Source organism: Lactuca virosa, chromosome 5 (genome assembly GCF_052849685.1).
Source record: "Lactuca virosa cultivar CGN04683 chromosome 5, Lactuca_virosa_CGN04683_v6, whole genome shotgun sequence".
Taxonomy (NCBI): domain Eukaryota; kingdom Viridiplantae; phylum Streptophyta; class Magnoliopsida; order Asterales; family Asteraceae; genus Lactuca; species Lactuca virosa.
The window spans coordinates 3,857,830-3,879,060 of record NC_136430.1 but is presented as its reverse complement, the minus strand read 5'-3'; positions in this window follow the sequence as shown (position 1 = coordinate 3,879,060).

Genomic DNA, 21,231 nt, shown 5'->3' with positions numbered 1-21,231 from the left:
GGCAATGGTTTGCTGCAACATTCACGAGTACTTCTGAAATGGAGATTTCAGTACTGGATTAATCCACACTCAGAGAATTACTTCATGGATTTTATCACAAGTAATTTTGAGATGATAATATCTTATATTCTTGAAACAGAGACATATGAGTTGTTGTTTGCGAGTCAGTTGTGCATTGATAATACGTAAACGCATCAGTAACTTGATGTTATAAAACATATTGTCGTGCGTGATTTGATGAGTGAATAGTGCAAGTATATGAGTCGAAGTTTATCCATTCCTTTTTCCTTAACGGGGAAAAGCGATATTTGTGGGCCCCTCGATGATTTGATGATGACATCTAAAGCGTTTGGCCAAGCATGGACTGAATTGATGTGTTCAATAAGTAGTCTGATATCAGTCCTCATAAATCAAAAATCGGGAAACAAACTTTGGACAGGGAGATTGATTATAATCCATGTCTCATGTTTATATGATATCTTGTAGAATGGAGGAATATTTGATCCCTTATCTAAGGACACATAACTGACTAGGTCAGAGTTCGACAACGGCTTTTGAAAGCTACAATTGTTGGTCAAATTTTGAGGTCATACTAGCAATCATAGTTATTAGACTTATCCAAGTGGGAGACTGTTGGATTAGGTGTCTAAGCCCATAACTATAATTGGTATGTACTTGATTTGATAGTAGCATGGTCCTTTTGGGTTGTCTTCACTCTAGCAACTTGACAGGATGACTTTTGGAGAGAGAGGTTGAATTTATTATTTGGAATAATAAATTGATTTATTAATGTATTATGAAAATAATATATTAACTAGAAATCATGTTATTTAATTAGTATTTAATCAGAAATTAATTTGGAATTAATTTTGGGATTAAAAGAACTGATTAAAGGAACATGGGCTGTTTTACAAATCATTGATAGTTGTGAAACTGGGCTACTGGACTCCTTAGTTAAGAGTGGACGAAAACTATAGGGAAGCCATATAGATTTAGTCCAAGGCTTCCTAATAAGAGTCCATGGGTTGCTTAAGCCTTAAGCATGAAATTAGGGTTTCCTCCAGCAAACCCTGGCAGCCCACAACTATATAAAGACCCCACCACTTAGGGATTTCGGCCTATGCATTCTTGATACAAACCCTAGCCAAAATTCTAAGTGTTTTCCTTCCTCTCTCCTCTCATCCTCTTGATAGTGGTGTTTGTGAACCATTAGAGGTGCAACATTTGAGGCACTAAGTTTTCAAGAGTCAAGGATCTACAAGGTGTTCGTGTTATTGCTACATAACAAGTAAGGTAAACATCAAAACCCTTTTATTGTGTAACTTTCGAAAATTATATATGCCAGATCTAGGGTTTTGCTTTGGAATTCAATTTTGCATGTTCAACTAGTGAAAAACTTAGATCCAAAGCAATTAGGGTTGCATGAACACAGAGGATGTAGTTATGCTCAAAACCCATCAGTTATGATTGTTTGAAGTTGGAGTGAAATTGGGTGAAAACCCGTTCTCACGATGTGAGAATATATTCTCATGACATGAGAAGTGTGCAACCCAAATTAAATGTAAGTTTTAGGGTTTTCAAGGTATTGAAATGTATGGATTCATGTAACACTCGATTTCGGATTGCTTCATTATTAGGGGTTGTGGCCCAATCATCAGTTGTCATGAGGCTTAAGGCCTTGGGGAGGAAAGGATTTGGCCCTTTTTCGATGTAGGTGTTATGGTTTTAGTGATCCAAGAGTTCGATTATGTTTCAGAGCCCAAGGGTATAATCGTATTTTGGGCAGTTCGGGTCTTCATGAATTTTGGGTTATTTTTAGGAAGGTATTAAGGCGGAGGTGAGTTGTTAAAAGTGTAGGGCTTCTCGTCACCGTTCCGTGGATATAAATTTCTTCGGAAACGGACTTAGAACGAAGGAGTTAGAGCCAAGTGAAGTTTAGGGTTTTAGAGGTTCAATGAGTACGCGGGGCATATTCATTGTGAACACGGGGCATAGTGGGTTAAATGGTCGTGGATGGTCTTAAAGTAGGTCGGGCGTACTAAGGGGTACGCGGGGCGTACTCCCTTCATAGGTTTGATCTTGTGGATCTGGACGTTTTGGGTGTCCCAAAGGCATAAAAATGTGATCTTTATGGTTTATTTGGACTCATACATGTGTTAAGACCTTTCATTAAGCTCTTTTGAGCTCTAGAGTCCCATTAAGTCATGTATGCAAGTAAAGTTGCGAACTTTACATAATAAGTCATCTATGGGAATCAGATCTGAGAGTTTGGAGCAAGGACTTAAGTGATTAAGTGCTTAATGAAGGAGATTGGGGTTCAGGGGAGTACGCTGCGCGTACTGGCCCCAAAGGGTGTACACTGGGCATACCAGCCGAGTACGCGGGGCGTACTCGGCCTGCTTGACCTTTCTTGTTTTGTTGACTTTTAGGCATTTGACCTTTGACCAGAAGTGGACTAGGGTGGACCATTGGATCTTTTGGGTCTTTTTGGATATTTGGCCTTCTCGGGATAGATTCATGATGGATTTGGTCCTAATTAGGATATTTGGGCCTTATTAGGCCTTGCGGTGTCATTTTGGATTTGGGCTAGCGTTTGGGCTTGAACTGCTTGGGGTTGTTGGACCAGCTGTGAATATGTACTTTGGATTAGGAATAAGTTATTGGGCTTTAGGGAAAGGCCCATGTAAGGGTTGGGCCCAATTTGGAATATTGGGCCATAAGTGGGCTTTAGATGACTTTTGGTTTGTGGGCCTTTATGATGGGGAGTTTGGGCCTTAGTCTTGGACCAAACTAGGTGAAGGGTAAAATGGTCTTTTACCCTATTTATGGATTATTGGATTTGGTTTAGAACCCAATTGTTAATTGGGTGTTATTTATTTGATAGCACGGGGATTCTAGCGGATTTGCAGTCAAAGATATTTTCGTGGGATCAGCTATCGAGGTGAGTCTCCTTTCGTAGAATCCGTGGGTCGAAGGCACCAAGGCCAACCACTAGTTATGTTATAGTATGATGATTGTATTTGTGATAATTTTCAGTTGTGCATATTTTGCTTGATGATTTCTGGGTGATATTATGTGGTAGTGGTATGGGTGAAATAGACCCGATATTCGATTGAAATAGACCGAATGGGCAGGTCGAGCACCCAGATATGCTCGGCATTATCCGGTTGAAATAGACCGAAGGGGCAGGTCGAGCACCCAAATATGCTCGACAGTATTCGGTTGAAATAGAACGAAGGGGTAGGCCAGCACCCGGATATGCTTGGCAATTTTTTGGTTATGTTTGGTATGTGGTATTAGGGGAACTCAATAAGCTTTGTGCTTACAGTTTGTGGTTTATGGTTTCAGGTACTTCCGTTTCAAAATGGAAGGGCCCGACTTGATCGCAGTGCATACACCCGTGTTTTTCCGCAATTCGTGATTTTTGGATTCTACTCTGATAATTGTTTTACTCTTGAATACTTTTAAATGTTTGAATAAAGATAAATGAATGTTCGAATATATATTAAAAATGAAATTTTTACCCTATGATTTTCGGGACGTTACAATTCATGTTTTAGGGTATTTTATTAGACTCCATTATATCTAGAACCTCTTGGGAGAAACCACAGCCTCCATTTTTAAGATTTGAGCCTCCCCTCTCATCCCTCTCATATATTTTTCGAGTTTTTGGTGGTTTTGGAGCAATGTTTTCATGCAAGATTGATCCTTGAAGCTTGACAATTGAGGATCTCAACTTTCATCTACCTTCGAGACCATAGTAAGTTATAAAGTTCCAAGCTTTATTACATTTCATCTTTGGATCTAAGTGCATTTGGTGTTTTGGTCCATTTTAATGAGTTTTGAGTGAGAGTTGGGAATAAAGTTTGGATATTTATTACTCTTCAAGGTCCCAAGAACATTTTATGATTCAAATATAGACTCCAACACCTTTTGATCAGTTTAGAATGTTATCTTGGACCTCATGGACTAGGAAAGTTTTGATCTTTTGCCTTCCCTTTCAACCATGCTAGTTATTTTGGTCATTAGGCCATTTTTGTGTATTAAAGTTTAGATCTTGAAAGCTTGAGACATTATTATGGATAAAGTTGGAAACTTTATCCATTTAAACATCATGTTGATTCAGATATGAAGGTTGGAGACTTGGACTTAATGAATTTAGCTGAGAAAGATGCATTCTTGGTCCCTTTGAGACTTAAAGACTAGATCTTGGTTGTTTGGGCCATCCTAATGGATAAAGTTGGAAACTTTATCCATTATAAAGCTATTTAGGAACTATATATGAGGTTATAGGCCTTGGTATAAAGAGATTAAGAACTTAATGAAGATTTTGGCCTTCTGACCAGAAGTCACGACGTAACATAGGATGTTTCACGACGTAACGGTGCCCAGAATTAAGATTGTTTTATCGTTGCATTTTCACAACGTGACCAAGGACTGGTCACGACATGACGTTGACTTTAACTAAGCTGACCATTAACCTTGGGGGCTTTGATCGTTGACTTTTTGACCAGTTTTACTTTTGATCGAACTTGGATAGAATTAAGTATTTGACTAAGGATTGGTCTCAGTTTGGTTTTAGGAAGTTTGGGGTGGCTGTTATGATGTTGAGGTAGCTATTGGGCTTCTATCGAATGTTCAGGTGCGTTTTCCTAACTGTACTCGTGGGTCAAAGGCACCAATGTCAGCCCACTAGTTTGTGTTATGTATCCTTGGGTATAAGATGTTGCTATGCCGTAGTGATATGTTAGATTGGTAGATCTGTATGATTACCTGTACTTTCTGGTTATATGTTTATGTTTATCTGTTGCATATGTCAACATAGTGTGGTTTTGGGTTGAGGATTTACTGTTATATGCATAAGCCAATAAACTGGGGTATTCCAGCCCAATGACTGATTGGGGCAGGGTATTGCAGTCCAATGACTGATTGGAACCGTTGCATATTAGCATTCCAGTATGATGACTGATTGGACCGAGTCATTCCAGTCTAATGACTGAATGGGTTGGGGTAATCCATCCCGATGGTTGTGGACTCGCGGGTATTCCAATCCGATCACTGATTGGACCCAGCATGCATGATTGTATATGTTCTCTTGTGTAGGGTATTTTGGGGGAAATCACTAAGATTTGGCTTATATTTTGATTGTTATGGTTTCAGGTACTTCAGAGGATAGGGCAAGACGAAGGCTTGATCGTGCACATCATCCTGGATTTTTATGAGATTATGATTTTGGGATACTCTGATTTATGTTTATGGCTTTTGGAAACTATGTTTTGTAAACACTTATGGTTTTGGATTGGTTTCAAAAATGAAAAATCTTACCTTGATTTTTAAGATGTTATATTTTTTGACTCACAGGATCATAGCAACGATATCCTTTCTATCAACACCATACCCTAAGAATACACAAATAGCAGATTTCGGTCCCAACTTGTTCCACTCAACTTGAGGACGAAGAACAAAACAAGTACATCCAAAGACTCGAAGAGCAGAGTAGTCTGGTAGGTGACCATATAGCTTCTCAAAAGAAGACATTTCTAAATTCAATGCAGTAGGAATATGATTAATCACATAAAAAACAGTTAAGAATGCTTCTCCCTAAAAGGCACTAGGAACCTGCGCAGACAAGAGCAATGAGTGAGATGTCTCAATAATATGATGATGTTTTCGTTCTGCCACACCATTTTGTTGAGGATTATCAGTGCACGATGACTGGTGTATGGTACCATCAGAAGCAAGTAACTGAGTACAATCATTAGAGGTATATTCACTCCCTAAGTCACACCTGAAGCACTTTATCACATCTAAATGTTGAGTTTTAACAAGAGCTCTAAAATTACTTTAAATGCCAAGGAAATCAGATCCGCGTTTCATAAGATAAACCCAGGTATAACGAGTATAATCATCTATAAAAGATACATAATAGGTCGACCCACCCTTTGTGGATACTCGTGTAGGACCCCACACATCAGAATGAATAATATCAAAAGGAGCAATAAAGCAAGACATACTTTTACTGAAAGGTAAAGCAGAGAAATTTGCCAGCTTACAACCACTACAATCAGAAATATCACAAGTGTTCAAATCACCCAAAACACCACTAGATTCTAGAAAACTCAAACATGATACATAAACATGTCCCAAATGAGAATGCCAAAGATAAAGTTGAGACGAAAAAGGACTCAAACGAAAAGAAGACAAATCAATGTTGGAGGCAGTAAAACACTTTGAGAACCTCCAAGACATAAAGTTCTCCCACCCTACGGCCGATCCCAATTACCTTCTAAGTGTATTCCTTCTGTATAACATAGATGAAATTAGAAAAGAATACCCAATTACCAGACTTACACAACTGGCTGAAACGAAGCAAGATTCAAAGTGAGTTTGGGATGTAATAAACATCAGGGAGAGACATATGAGGAATAGAAACAGACCCAACACCCTCAACTGTCATAGATGCATCACTAGCAGACTTAACAAAGATAGATGACATGCATGACAAAGAAGTAAATGATGACAAATAAGGAGTCATGTGATGGGTGCACCAGAATCTAAAATCCACAAAGATGAAGGTATACGTGAGGTACCAGATGAAATAGGACCAGAATGAGACATAAATGCAGACATGGTAGTAGGATTGGAGGTCAAATACTGTATGAAACTCTCAAAAACCTTAGGATCCAATGCAGAATGTGGCATGTTGCCAACTGAATCAGTGTCAGCTGATGGAGCAGCATCAGCGAGCTGTGGAGGGAGAGGTGTCCATGGAGGAGCACCAGTGGAACATGGTTGAAACATCTGCTGACCAGACCTATGTTGTTGTCCCGACTAAGTATGACCAGATTTACCCTTGTTGACTAATAATGGACACTGAGCTTTCCAATGATTCTTCTGTTTGTAGAAGGCACACTCATCATAAGCAAACCTTGTAGTTTGTCGAGACTAATTAGTGGAAATAGCAAGCACATCAGTAGTGGATGTAGGAGTAGAGATTGCTTTAGACCCTTTATCAGCGTGAGACTTGATACAAGTTTCTTCAACAATCAGCTCATGAGCAACAGAATCCACTAAGGGAAAGGGAGAACGATGAAGATTCCATGTAGGCCTTCAAAATCAGAACGCAATGCCATAAAAAACTGAACCAAACATTGTGTTGGGTTATGAGCATTCTAACACTCCTAAGTGTACATGCAACCCTAAATACCTTGGATCTATGTTTTCTCTATTATACATACAATTATGAACATCCAAGGTATTATCCTAATCTAGCATACAAAATAATAAATATAACAAGATAGAATACATACCTCTTTGATGTAGAATGTCTTCATGAAGCTTGAGTGCCTAGTGCCCCAAGTGTGACACCTCAAACGGTTCACACAACACCAAATACACTTGGAATAACTTGAGAGAAACTTGAACACTCCTTGAAATCGTCTAGCCCTCACACTCACACATTAGTGCACGATTTCTTGAGCCATGGGATTCTTTTATATGGTGGTTATTAGGGTTACACCATGTAACTCATAACTTTACCCATTCCTTATGCTCCATGGATTTTAACCTCCATGGAGTATCCATGGGTCACCCCATGGACTTAGTCCAACATAAGGAATCTTGGATCACAAGCCCACATATATAAGAATGAATGATTTACACAATCAACCCATATATTTAATTAGTCTCCTTTTGATCACTTAATTAATTCCAAATTAATTCTTGATCAATACTAATTAAATAACCTTATTAATATATTAGAACTTATAATATATTAACCAACCTTAAGTGTTATTTTTCTCATTATAGTCTATCCAAATGCATGATGTCATGCAACCCAAATGGACCATGCCGGGTCGGGTCAAGTCTTACCAATTATAGTTATGGACTTAGACATTAATCCAACAGTCTCCCACTTGGATAAGTCTAAAACTATTACTGCGTATGACTTCAGGAACTGATCAGCAATCGTAGCTCTCAAAAGCTTCTGTCGAACTCTAACCTTGTCGATGAACTCTGACCTTTGTCAATGACTTGTCCATTAGATAAGGGATCATATATTCCTCCATTCTAGATATCATATGGACTGAGACATGGACTATCAATATTTCCATTTCAATTTGCCAAGTTCTCAAAATTCAGATTATGAAAAGGGATGCCGTAATCATAATCGAATTTTAGAACGCAAATAAAGACTAAACCAGTCTTTTGCTATAATATTTCCATTTCAATTTGCCAAGTTCTCAAAATTCAGATTATGAAAAGGGATGCCGTAATCATAATCGAATTTTAGAACGCAAATAATGGACCCATATATAGAATTTCCTTATGTTGAGCCATTCCAACATGAAATTCATATATATATCCTTGATTAAATACGATTAAAATCTCAATCTAAGCTTTTAGAATTGAAATGAAGTATAATTTCCTCTCCCTTAATTATAGCAAAACAACTTTTCAACCCCTGCAACCTCACGAATTGGAACTTTTGTTTTCTATAATTAACATTGCTAACTTGCAACCATTGTCATAATTATCATGCTCCCACTAACATGATGATTATTAGCATAACACTTATGCTCCCACTAGCTTTGACATGTACTCAGAAATCAGCTGACTTTCTTACCAAAGTTCAGATTTCTGATACTAGATTGTTTTGATAAAACTTTATCAAAATCATACACCTCTCTTAGATAGCTCACATGTGTGTCTAAACAATTTTAGAACTATGAAAAGGGATGTCGTAATCATAGTCTCAATTGTTTAGACCTTTGCTACTTCTCACAAGTCCATGTTAGTGTGCCGGTAAACCACACACGCTCCACTAACGACTTTGAGAATGCAAATATCACAATTGCTATCTAGCTAAAATCTACTTAGTGAAAGTGTTTCCTCACCATCATTTTCATGAATCGGAGAGAAACCTTATGACACTTAGATTTAATAGTGTATGTGTTCTTATCCATGTGAATTTGTCAAAACCATAATCACAAGACAAGGTTAGTGACAAATCCAAACTCATATTGATTAAACTTGTGCAATCTTAAATTCTTGCCATTTGGCAGCTCAGGTGCCTGCCATTGCTTCCAAGTAGTTGTGCAACCAATTGAGAACTTTCAGAACTCCTATGCAAAGCCAACTTTAACTGGAATGGGCACAGAATATGTCAACACGATAGGTTATAAACCTCAAGTCGTGTGCTAGTGAAGAACCTCAGGTTTTATTCTTGATTAGTTCTTGAAATTCTTTTTAGGATCTTTAAGACTCCCACTATCCTCTTGACATATAAGACTATCTTGCCAAATATTCAAGAGATAGTGCGGATTCTTTATCAAGATAAACACTTCACACAATTGGCCTTAGTTGGTCTTTGTTTTATCCAAAACATCACAACTTACCAATTTCAAATGTACAAGAGTAGGACACTTTTACTCTTACATTTGACAAGTGTTTTAAACCTTTCTTTAAGATATGTCACTCAAGTTACAATCTTGGAGTATGACTCTAAGAATTGTTTTGGAACGAAGTATGACTCATCTTCCTGATCTAACCATTTCAACAATTCATGACTCCTCTTCTTAGTCATAAGAATGCACTAAGATGACCTTTAGAGGACTAATTGTGATATGATTTCTAAATCATTAAGATGATCACAAACATGATACTAAAGTACTCTCCCATCTTTTCAGATTTGAGAAACTTTTATCTTTCTGCCTAATTTGATTCTTCCCATTCGTTCTGCCATACATTGAGACTTTTCCAATGTTTCAGACTTATACTTAAACTTATAAGTATAACCATATTTACTGAACTTAAGTAAATCATGACGAATAGTCTTCTTGATCTTTTGTGGTGGACTTGACTAGTGCACAAGAATGTGTACTCGATCCCTTAGTCCTTTCCTTATTCACATAAGGAATTAGTCCTAATTTTCCAAGCTGGAAGTTCTCATTCATCATACTATACAACTTGCATGATTCCAAGTTTCGGTCCAATTGAACCTTGGGTGATGAGAATCTTTCCTTATTTGGTAATATTAGACACTACCACAACCGAAAGAATCAAATCCATTTTTCCAATATTGCTATCAATGGAATCTTATAAGCAACAACTTTTCACAAATGCCATTGTAAGGATACTTAAAATAAATAAAATCAAAACCTTTTTCTTTTATTTTAAAACTTTGTGGAAAAACTTATCCTTACAATCCATATGAAAACCTTGTTGTTATCTATTCCTAAGCAATATAAATATCATAACTCTTAAGTAATAGCCCAAAATTCTGATCACCGAACCATGCGATTGAAATCCATCTTCGCGATCAGAATCAGCATGTACTTAATAGAGTTAGACAATGGACTTTACCTGAAGTAGAGCCAAACTTATTGACTTTAACATCCTTAGGTAAATTTGGCAGCTTCGTAACCAACGCCCCTTCCTTTGGCAATAGTTACCTATGGACCCTTGATAATGGGACTATCTCAGACTTCGCCTCTCTCTTTACCATTGGGTCAACCGAGTTGACTATGGCCGATCCCTTTCCATTGGGAAGAGAGAGCTTTACTGGATATCCAATGTCATCATTGTCAATGTCCATAGCGTTTTAGGAAGTTGATCTTAGCAAATAGATAAGATCATTAAGGGTCTTGTCTTAGTCTGTTTCATAGGATTCCCAAAAGAACTCACTATGTGACTTAGAAAGTAGTTGAGCCACCAACTTTCTCAAGACTTTGACACCCAACTCTCCCGGCTTGTCAATATGTGACTACATCTCCAAGATATGATCACACCTAGACCTTGCCTTGCCAATAGGGCTTGAGTGACCTTAAACTTTTTAGGAACTTGTGGGTTAGGGAGAATAATTGGAGGAGGTGAAAGAAGTATGATATCCATGGGACATCATCTTCATTTAGGAAAGCTTGTTTCAAGAGATTTGGGAAGATCATAAATGTCTAGACCAGACATCTTTTTGGGAGATATTCAAGATAGTTGATTTAAAGTCCTTAATATGACACCCAATATGAAATATTAAGGCTAGGACCCAACAAACTATTTTATAACTTAGAAGAGGGATGCCGTAATCCAAGCTATAAAATATTTGAAGGTAGGTGAATGACGATTCACCAATTTCCACCATGAAAAACGAAATAATTTATTAGGTTTTAATTGGATTTGAAAGTCCTAGATCTTTGAGATTCATTGAACTGTTCAAAGGCATGTTTCAATCTCGAGTGTGCCCTTCAGGTTTTGTGACTGGGATGCCGAGGATCACAAAACAAGGTGTGAATAACCATGCAAATATACTTGGTACCCTTAATATTTACCCCTTAATCAGTGTGCCGGTTAACCACACACGCTCCACCGATACTATGATAAATATTAACTTACCCTTTGCCTACCTTGTTAAGTCCAGGTTAGTGTGCCGGTTAACCACACACGCTCCACTAACGACTTAAGCAAAGTGCAAAGTGTAATTTCATGGGTTAGCACCAAATTCACATTTTCCTAAGTAACTAAGATTGGGTATTAATAAGAGTTTAGTTACTTAGTATTTATCATTAATACTTTTAATGAAAGGAGAATTATAGTCCTTGTCCTACCCGTTCGGCTAACGACCCTCCACCAGTCAAGGAAGCGGTGGGTGAGAGTGGGCACCCATTAAACTGCCATTTTATAGGCAGTAACCTTATACCCCCTTATAGACCGGCTTTGTGAATGAGGCCTACTAACGGTAAGACTGACTTTACTCTTATACATATATATAAATATTATTAACTTATAATATTATAAAGTATAAGGGTTGAATTTTAACTTTTAAAATTCTAAGGGCTAACTTGGAATTAAAGTATTCATAAGTGAAAACTTTTCAAATTCCAAAACTTGAGGGCAAGTTTTGAAACTATTCAAAACTAATTAATTCCATAACTTATGAGTTTAAAGTAGTTTTAATTAAAAAAAAACTCTTCAAGTTCCATAACTTGAGGACAAGTTATGGAAGACTTTAAACTAATTAATAAAAAAAATAACTTTTTTTTTATTGTAACTTATGGAACTAATTAAGGTTACACTTTTTTTTTTAATTTAATGAAGAGACTCTTGAACCTCCATAACTTGAGGACAAGTTATGGAGTCATAAAACCATTTAATTAGAACTAGACTCTTCATTTTGTAACATTTGCCAACTTTTATGAGTTTTATGATTCTTAAATGTGACTTTTCATATAACTTGAGGACAAGTTACAAAAACACACTTTGGAATCAACTCTTAGATTAAAATGGATTGAAAACAACTATTTCACACAACTTTTCTATTAATCTAAGAACCTCATAAGAACAAGATAATTCAAATCATCAATCTTCAAGAAATTAGCATGAACATACAAACTAATACAAATCTTGAAATTATGACAATTATCTTAGAAATTGGATTAGCATGAACATTACCACATCAAAAACAAGTTTATAAGTCCAAAAACATCTTAGGGTAATGTTCCTAGTCCAATTCCAGCCAAAACAATCGAATATATGCATCCAACTCGATTTTTCAGCTACTTTTGCAAGTATAACAAGAAAACAAGCCTAGGCTCTGATACCACTGTTGGGTTATGAGAATTCTAACACTCCTAAGTGTACATGCAACCCTAAATACCTTGGATCTATGTTTTCTCTATTATACATACAATTATGAACATCCAAGGTATTATCCTGATCTAGCATACAAAATAATAAATATAACAAGATAGAATACATACCTCTTTGATGTAGAATGTCTTCATGAAGCTTGAGTGCCTAGTGCCCCAAGTGTGACACCTCAAATGGTTCACACAACACCAAATACACTTGGAATAACTTGAGAGAAACTTGAACACTCCTTGAAATCGTCTAGCCCTCACACTCACACATTAGTGCACGATTTCTTGAGCCATGGGATTCTTTTATATGGTGGTTATTAGGGTTACACCATGTAACTCATAACTTTACCCATTCCTTATGCTCCATGGATTTTAACCTCCATGGAGTATCCATGGGTCACCCCATGGACTTAGTCCAACATAAGGAATCTTGGATCACAAGCCCACATATATAAGAATGAATGATTTACACAATCAACCCATATATTTAATTAGTCTCCTTTTGATCACTTAATTAATTCCAAATTAATTCTTGATCAATACTAATTAAATAACCTTATTAATATATTAGAACTTATAATATATTAACCAACCTTAAGTGTTATTTTTCTCATTATAGTCTATCCAAATGCATGATGTCATGCAACCCAAATGGACCATGCCGGGTCGGGTCAAGTCTTACCAATTATAGTTATGGACTTAGACATTAATCCAACAGTCTCCCACTTGGATAAGTCTAAAACTATTACTGCGTATGACTTCAGGAACTGATCAGCAATCGTAGCTCTCAAAAGCTTCTGTCGAACTCTGACCTTGTCGATGAACTCTGACCTTTGTCAATGACTTGTCCATTAGATAAGGGATCATATATTCCTCCATTCTAGATATCATATGGACTGAGACATGGACTATCAATCATTCTCTCTGTCCATTTGTTGTTTCCCGATTTCCGATTCATGATGACTGACTGATTGAACAAATCAAATCAGTCCTGGCTTGGCCAAGCACTCACATGTATCATCTTTAAATCATCGAGGGGCCCACAGATATCGCTTTTATCCCGAAGGTAAAAGGAATGGATAAACTTCGACTCATATGGCTTGTTCTACTCCTTGTTGAATCATACACAAAGGCACGTTTTATAACATCGAGTTACCAATGCGTTTTCGTGCAATCAATGTATAACCAACTCATAGTAACAACTCATATCTCTAGCTTTGAAGAATATAAGATATTATCGTCTCATGATCACTCGTGATAAAATCCATGAAGTGATTCAAATGAGCGCGGGTTGAATCCAATACTCAGAACTTATGAGCACTCATGAGTGTTGTAGCACCACTTTGTCCACCAACTTGGACCTCTACAAACCAACCCATGACAGTCTTCATTCATATCTACTTCCAACATATGACCGACTGTGGATGGTTTGAATAACTTAATCATTTAGGAAGAGCGACTTAGTTATTCTGGAAGTCAAAACATGCAAAGTGAAACACAAGAATAAATGAATCAAATATGGTATCAAACCCTATGAATATAAATAAACACTTTTATTTATCACCATACTGATTATTCATTATTCATTGTTTTGGTTTTATCAACTTTATACTTGAATTTAAAACAATAGTTGTCCCATGCTCCAAGCATGTACACTATGTTTTCTAAACACTAGTCATGCCATACACCAAGTATGCATACTATGTTTGTCTATGATCTTTACTTTGTAAAATAGATCAATTGAACATCACTCCAATGATCCTCTTTTCACAGTCCCAAATCCTTACTGCAAATGCAAGAATTCCAAATTCATGCCATTTACTGAAATCTGTTAGATTCTAAACTTATATGCATTGATCCTCTTAATGATTATGCACAAAGTCAGAAAGACTTGACAACAATCATTACAGAGCATTCCAAAGGAGATCAGCTCCTTGGAAACATCCTTCTTTCATTAAGTTTCCTAATCTTACACAGATTGAATAATTTCTAACTTTGAAACATTTCCATATTCCATTTTGACTATCACTTCTGAACAAGAGTTGCCTCCTTACAGATTATGTCAATATGGTCCTTCCAGAATTAACATTATACTTCCAACTGTCCTTGAGCAACCAATCTTTGGTAAACCTTAGATTGTCCTCGACAATTGCTTAATCATTTTAGTCATATCCAATTCTAGACCTTTTCCCTTCATAATGCCCCAGGCATTTGGAAAATTTTAGAAAGGATGAATATAGCACATGTAATCGATCCTATATCCGAAGCATATGGGACACGATTCATGATGTCTCACATAAAGACTAAACCAGTCTTTTGCTATAATATTTCCATTTCAATTTGCCAAGTTCTCAAAATTCAGATTATGAAAAGGGATGCCGTAATCATAATCGAATTTTAGAACGCAAATAAAGACTAAACCAGTCTTTTGCTATAATATTTCCATTTCAATTTGCCAAGTTCTCAAAATTCAGATTATGAAAAGGGATGCCGTAATCATAATCGAATTTTAGAACGCAAATAATGGACCCATATATAGAATTTCCTTATGTTGAGCCATTCCAACATGAAATTCATATATATATCCTTGATTAAATACGATTAAAATCTCAATCTAAGCTTTTAGAATTGAAATGAAGTATAATTTCCTCTCCCTTAATTATAGCAAAACAACTTTTCAACCCCTGCAACCTCACGAATTGGAACTTTTGTTTTCTATAATTAACATTGCTAACTTGCAACCATTGTCATAATTATCATGCTCCCACTAACATGATGATTATTAGCATAACACTTATGCTCCCACTAGCTTTGACATGTACTCAGAAATCAGCTGACTTTCTTACCAAAGTTCAGATTTCTGATACTAGATTGTTTTGATAAAACTTTATCAAAATCATACACCTCTCTTAGATAGCTCACATGTGTGTCTAAACAATTTTAGAACTATGAAAAGGGATGTCGTAATCATAGTCTCAATTGTTTAGACCTTTGCTACTTCTCACAAGTCCATGTTAGTGTGCCGGTAAACCACACACGCTCCACTAACGACTTTGAGAATGCAAATATCACAATTGCTATCTAGCTAAAATCTACTTAGTGAAAGTGTTTCCTCACCATCATTTTCATGAATCGGAGAGAAACCTTATGACACTTAGATTTAATAGTGTATGTGTTCTTATCCATGTGAATTTGTCAAAACCATAATCACAAGACAAGGTTAGTGACAAATCCAAACTCATATTGATTAAACTTGTGCAATCTTAAATTCTTGCCATTTGGCAGCTCAGGTGCCTGCCATTGCTTCCAAGTAGTTGTGCAACCAATTGAGAACTTTCAGAACTCCTATGCAAAGCCAACTTTAACTGGAATGGGCACAGAATATGTCAACACGATAGGTTATAAACCTCAAGTCGTGTGCTAGTGAAGAACCTCAGGTTTTATTCTTGATTAGTTCTTGAAATTCTTTTTAGGATCTTTAAGACTCCCACTATCCTCTTGACATATAAGACTATCTTGCCAAATATTCAAGAGATAGTGCGGATTCTTTATCAAGATAAACACTTCACACAATTGGCCTTAGTTGGTCTTTGTTTTATCCAAAACATCACAACTTACCAATTTCAAATGTACAAGAGTAGGACACTTTTACTCTTACATTTGACAAGTGTTTTAAACCTTTCTTTAAGATATGTCACTCAAGTTACAATCTTGGAGTATGACTCTAAGAATTGTTTTGGAACGAAGTATGACTCATCTTCCTGATCTAACCATTTCAACAATTCATGACTCCTCTTCTTAGTCATAAGAATGCACTAAGATGACCTTTAGAGGACTAATTGTGATATGATTTCTAAATCATTAAGATGATCACAAACATGATACTAAAGTACTCTCCCATCTTTTCAGATTTGAGAAACTTTTATCTTTCTGCCTAATTTGATTCTTCCCATTCGTTCTGCCATACATTGAGACTTTTCCAATGTTTCAGACTTATACTTAAACTTATAAGTATAACCATATTTACTGAACTTAAGTAAATCATGACGAATAGTCTTCTTGATCTTTTGTGGTGGACTTGACTAGTGCACAAGAATGTGTACTCGATCCCTTAGTCCTTTCCTTATTCACATAAGGAATTAGTCCTAATTTTCCAAGCTGGAAGTTCTCATTCATCATACTATACAACTTGCATGATTCCAAGTTTCGGTCCAATTGAACCTTGGGTGATGAGAATCTTTCCTTATTTGGTAATATTAGACACTACCACAACCGAAAGAATCAAATCCATTTTTCCAATATTGCTATCAATGGAATCTTATAAGCAACAACTTTTCACAAATGCCATTGTAAGGATACTTAAAATAAATAAAATCAAAACCTTTTTCTTTTATTTTAAAACTTTGTGGAAAAACTTATCCTTACAATCCATATGAAAACCTTGTTGTTATCTATTCCTAAGCAATATAAATATCATAACTCTTAAGTAATAGCCCAAAATTCTGATCACCGAACCATGCGATTGAAATCCATCTTCGCGATCAGAATCAGCATGTACTTAATAGAGTTAGACAATGGACTTTACCTGAAGTAGAGCCAAACTTATTGACTTTAACATCCTTAGGTAAATTTGGCAGCTTCGTAACCAACGCCCCTTCCTTTGGCAATAGTTACCTATGGACCCTTGATAATGGGACTATCTCAGACTTCGCCTCTCTCTTTACCATTGGGTCAACCGAGTTGACTATGGCCGATCCCTTTCCATTGGGAAGAGAGAGCTTTACTGGATATCCAATGTCATCATTGTCAATGTCCATAGCGTTTTAGGAAGTTGATCTTAGCAAATAGATAAGATCATTAAGGGTCTTGTCTTAGTCTGTTTCATAGGATTCCCAAAAGAACTCACTATGTGACTTAGAAAGTAGTTGAGCCACCAACTTTCTCAAGACTTTGACACCCAACTCTCCCGGCTTGTCAATATGTGACTACATCTCCAAGATATGATCACACCTAGACCTTGCCTTGCCAATAGGGCTTGAGTGACCTTAAACTTTTTAGGAACTTGTGGGTTAGGGAGAATAATTGGAGGAGGTGAAAGAAGTATGATATCCATGGGACATCATCTTCATTTAGGAAAGCTTGTTTCAAGAGATTTGGGAAGATCATAAATGTCTAGACCAGACATCTTTTTGGGAGATATTCAAGATAGTTGATTTAAAGTCCTTAATATGACACCCAATATGAAATATTAAGGCTAGGACCCAACAAACTATTTTATAACTTAGAAGAGGGATGCCGTAATCCAAGCTATAAAATATTTGAAGGTAGGTGAATGACGATTCACCAATTTCCACCATGAAAAACGAAATAATTTATTAGGTTTTAATTGGATTTGAAAGTCCTAGATCTTTGAGATTCATTGAACTGTTCAAAGGCATGTTTCAATCTCGAGTGCGCCCTTCAGGTTTTGTGACTGGGATGCCGAGGATCACAAAACAAGGTGTGAATAACCATGCAAATATACTTGGTACCCTTAATATTTACCCCTTAATCAGTGTGCCGGTTAACCACACACGCTCCACCGATACTATGATAAATATTAACTTACCCTTTGCCTACCTTGTTAAGTCCAGGTTAGTGTGCCGGTTAACCACACACGCTCCACTAACGACTTAAGCAAAGTGCAAAGTGTAATTTCATGGGTTAGCACCAAATTCACATTTTCCTAAGTAACTAAGATTGGGTATTAATAAGAGTTTAGTTACTTAGTATTTATCATTAATACTTTTAATGAAAGGAGAATTATAGTCCTTGTCCTACCCGTTCGGCTAACGACCCTCCACCAGTCAAGGAAGCGGTGGGTGAGAGTGGGCACCCATTAAACTGCCATTTTATAGGCAGTAACCTTATACCCCCTTATAGACCGGCTTCGTGAATGAGGCCTACTAACGGTAAGACTGACTTTACTCTTATACATATATATAAATATTATTAACTTATAATATTATAAAGTATAAGGGTTGAATTTTAACTTTTAAAATTCTAAGGGCTAACTTGGAATTAAAGTATTCATAAGTGAAAACTTTTCAAATTCCAAAACTTGAGGGCAAGTTTTGAAACTATTCAAAACTAATTAATTCCATAACTTATGAGTTTAAAGTAGTTTTAATTAAAAAAAAACTCTTCAAGTTCCATAACTTGAGGACAAGTTATGGAAGACTTTAAACTAATTAATAAAAAAAATAACTTTTTTTTTATTGTAACTTATGGAACTAATTAAGATTACACTTTTTTTTTTAATTTAATGAAGAGACTCTTGAACCTCCATAACTTGAGGACAAGTTATGGAGTCATAAAACCATTTAATTAGAACTAGACTCTTCATTTTGTAACATTTGCCAACTTTTATGAGTTTTATGATTCTTAAATGTGACTTTTCATATAACTTGAGGACAAGTTACAAAAACACACTTTGGAATCAACTCTTAGATTAAAATGGATTGAAAACAACTATTTCACACAACTTTTCTATTAATCTAAGAACCTCATAAGAACAAGATAATTCAAATCATCAATCTTCAAGAAATTAGCATGAACATACAAACTAATACAAATCTTGAAATTATGACAATTATCTTAGAAATTGGATTAGCATGAACATTACCACATCAAAAACAAGTTTATAAGTCCAAAAACATCTTAGGGTAATGTTCCTAGTCCAATTCCAGCCAAAACAATCGAATATATGCATCCAACTCGATTTTTCAGCTACTTTTGCAAGTATAACAAGAAAACAAGCCTAGGCTCTGATACCACTGTTGGGTTATGAGAATTCTAACACTCCTAAGTGTACATGCAACCCTAAATACCTTGGATCTATGTTTTCTCTATTATACATACAATTATGAACATCCAAGGTATTATCCTGATCTAGCATACAAAATAATAAATATAACAAGATAGAATACATACCTCTTTGATGTAGAATGTCTTCATGAAGCTTGAGTGCCTAGTGCCCCAAGTGTGACACCTCAAATGGTTCACACAACACCAAATACACTTGGAATAACTTGAGAGAAACTTGAACACTCCTTGAAATCGTCTAGCCCTCACACTCACACATTAGTGCACGATTTCTTGAGCCATGGGATTCTTTTATATGGTGGTTATTAGGGTTACACCATGTAACTCATAACTTTACCCATTCCTTATGCTCCATGGATTTTAACCTCCATGGAGTATCCATGGGTCACCCCATGGACTTAGTCCAACATAAGGAATCTTGGATCACAAGCCCACATATATAAGAATGAATGATTTACACAATCAACCCATATATTTAATTAGTCTCCTTTTGATCACTTAATTAATTCCAAATTAATTCTTGATCAATACTAATTAAATAACCTTATTAATATATTAGAACTTATAATATATTAACCAACCTTAAGTGTTATTTTTCTAATTATAGTCTATCCAAATGCATGATGTCATGCAACCCAAATGGACCATGTCGGGTCGGGTCAAGTCTTACCAATTATAGTTATGGACTTAGACATTAATCCAACACATTGTTCTTCCCTTCTAGCAATATAAGGCTCAAAGTCTTTTAACTCTTTAAATTCAGTTAGAGCCAATTGATCTCACAAATCAGACATAGCAACATAAAAATCTTGGATACTCATATCATTTTGCTGAAGGGAACGAATGTCATATTCTAACTGATAATGATTAGTAAAGTTGCACCAAGTATACAGTCTCTCCAAATGATTCCAAACTTCCTTTGTTGTGTCATATTTAGCCAATTGCATACCAATAGACCGTGTGATAGAATTGTTAATCCGAGTAATGACCTTGGAGTTATCAGTCTCCCAAGTATCAACCAACAAATCAAAATTTTCAGCTTGAGGCACTGAAGGTTTGGCTTTAGTCACAGTAACGTAGCCCCACATATTCTTCCCATGAAGGAAGTTCTTCATAACATAACTCCAATAAGTGTAATTATTTCTATCTAATTAAGTACTGATTTACTGAAGGGAATCATCCTTTCTGGTCATGTTAGTATCATATAAATAACCACAACAATAGACAAGCAATCAGAGAAAAAGAACAATAAAGCAACCAGTTGAGCACCAACAAATCAAACAGGAAACCCTAGAATTCGAACAACAACAAAAAACTAACAACAATAGCAAGTGAATACTAACAAGCAAATGAACATCAGCAGAAAACGAACATCAAACGAATCAACTACAATAAACCATCAAAAGTTTCGATCGGGCCTCTGCCCCAAACCCCAAACGAGGGCGCGTTGCCCCCTGTAACCCCTACGCGACCTCACTACGGAGTTCGATCCACGCCACAAATGACTGCTACAAAGTATTCTAACATATCAAACCTCCACTCTGATACCATGATAATTGAGCCATATTCTTATTGAAAGAGAGAGAGAGAGAGAGAGAGAGAGAGAGAGAGAGATACAAGTGTTCTAGATGGAAGGCATACAACTACAAAGAAGAAAGAGATGAATAAATACTAGCTAAGAAAAAACCCTAATGGGCTAAAGGCTAAAGAGCCCATAAACATGTGGGTTAACAAC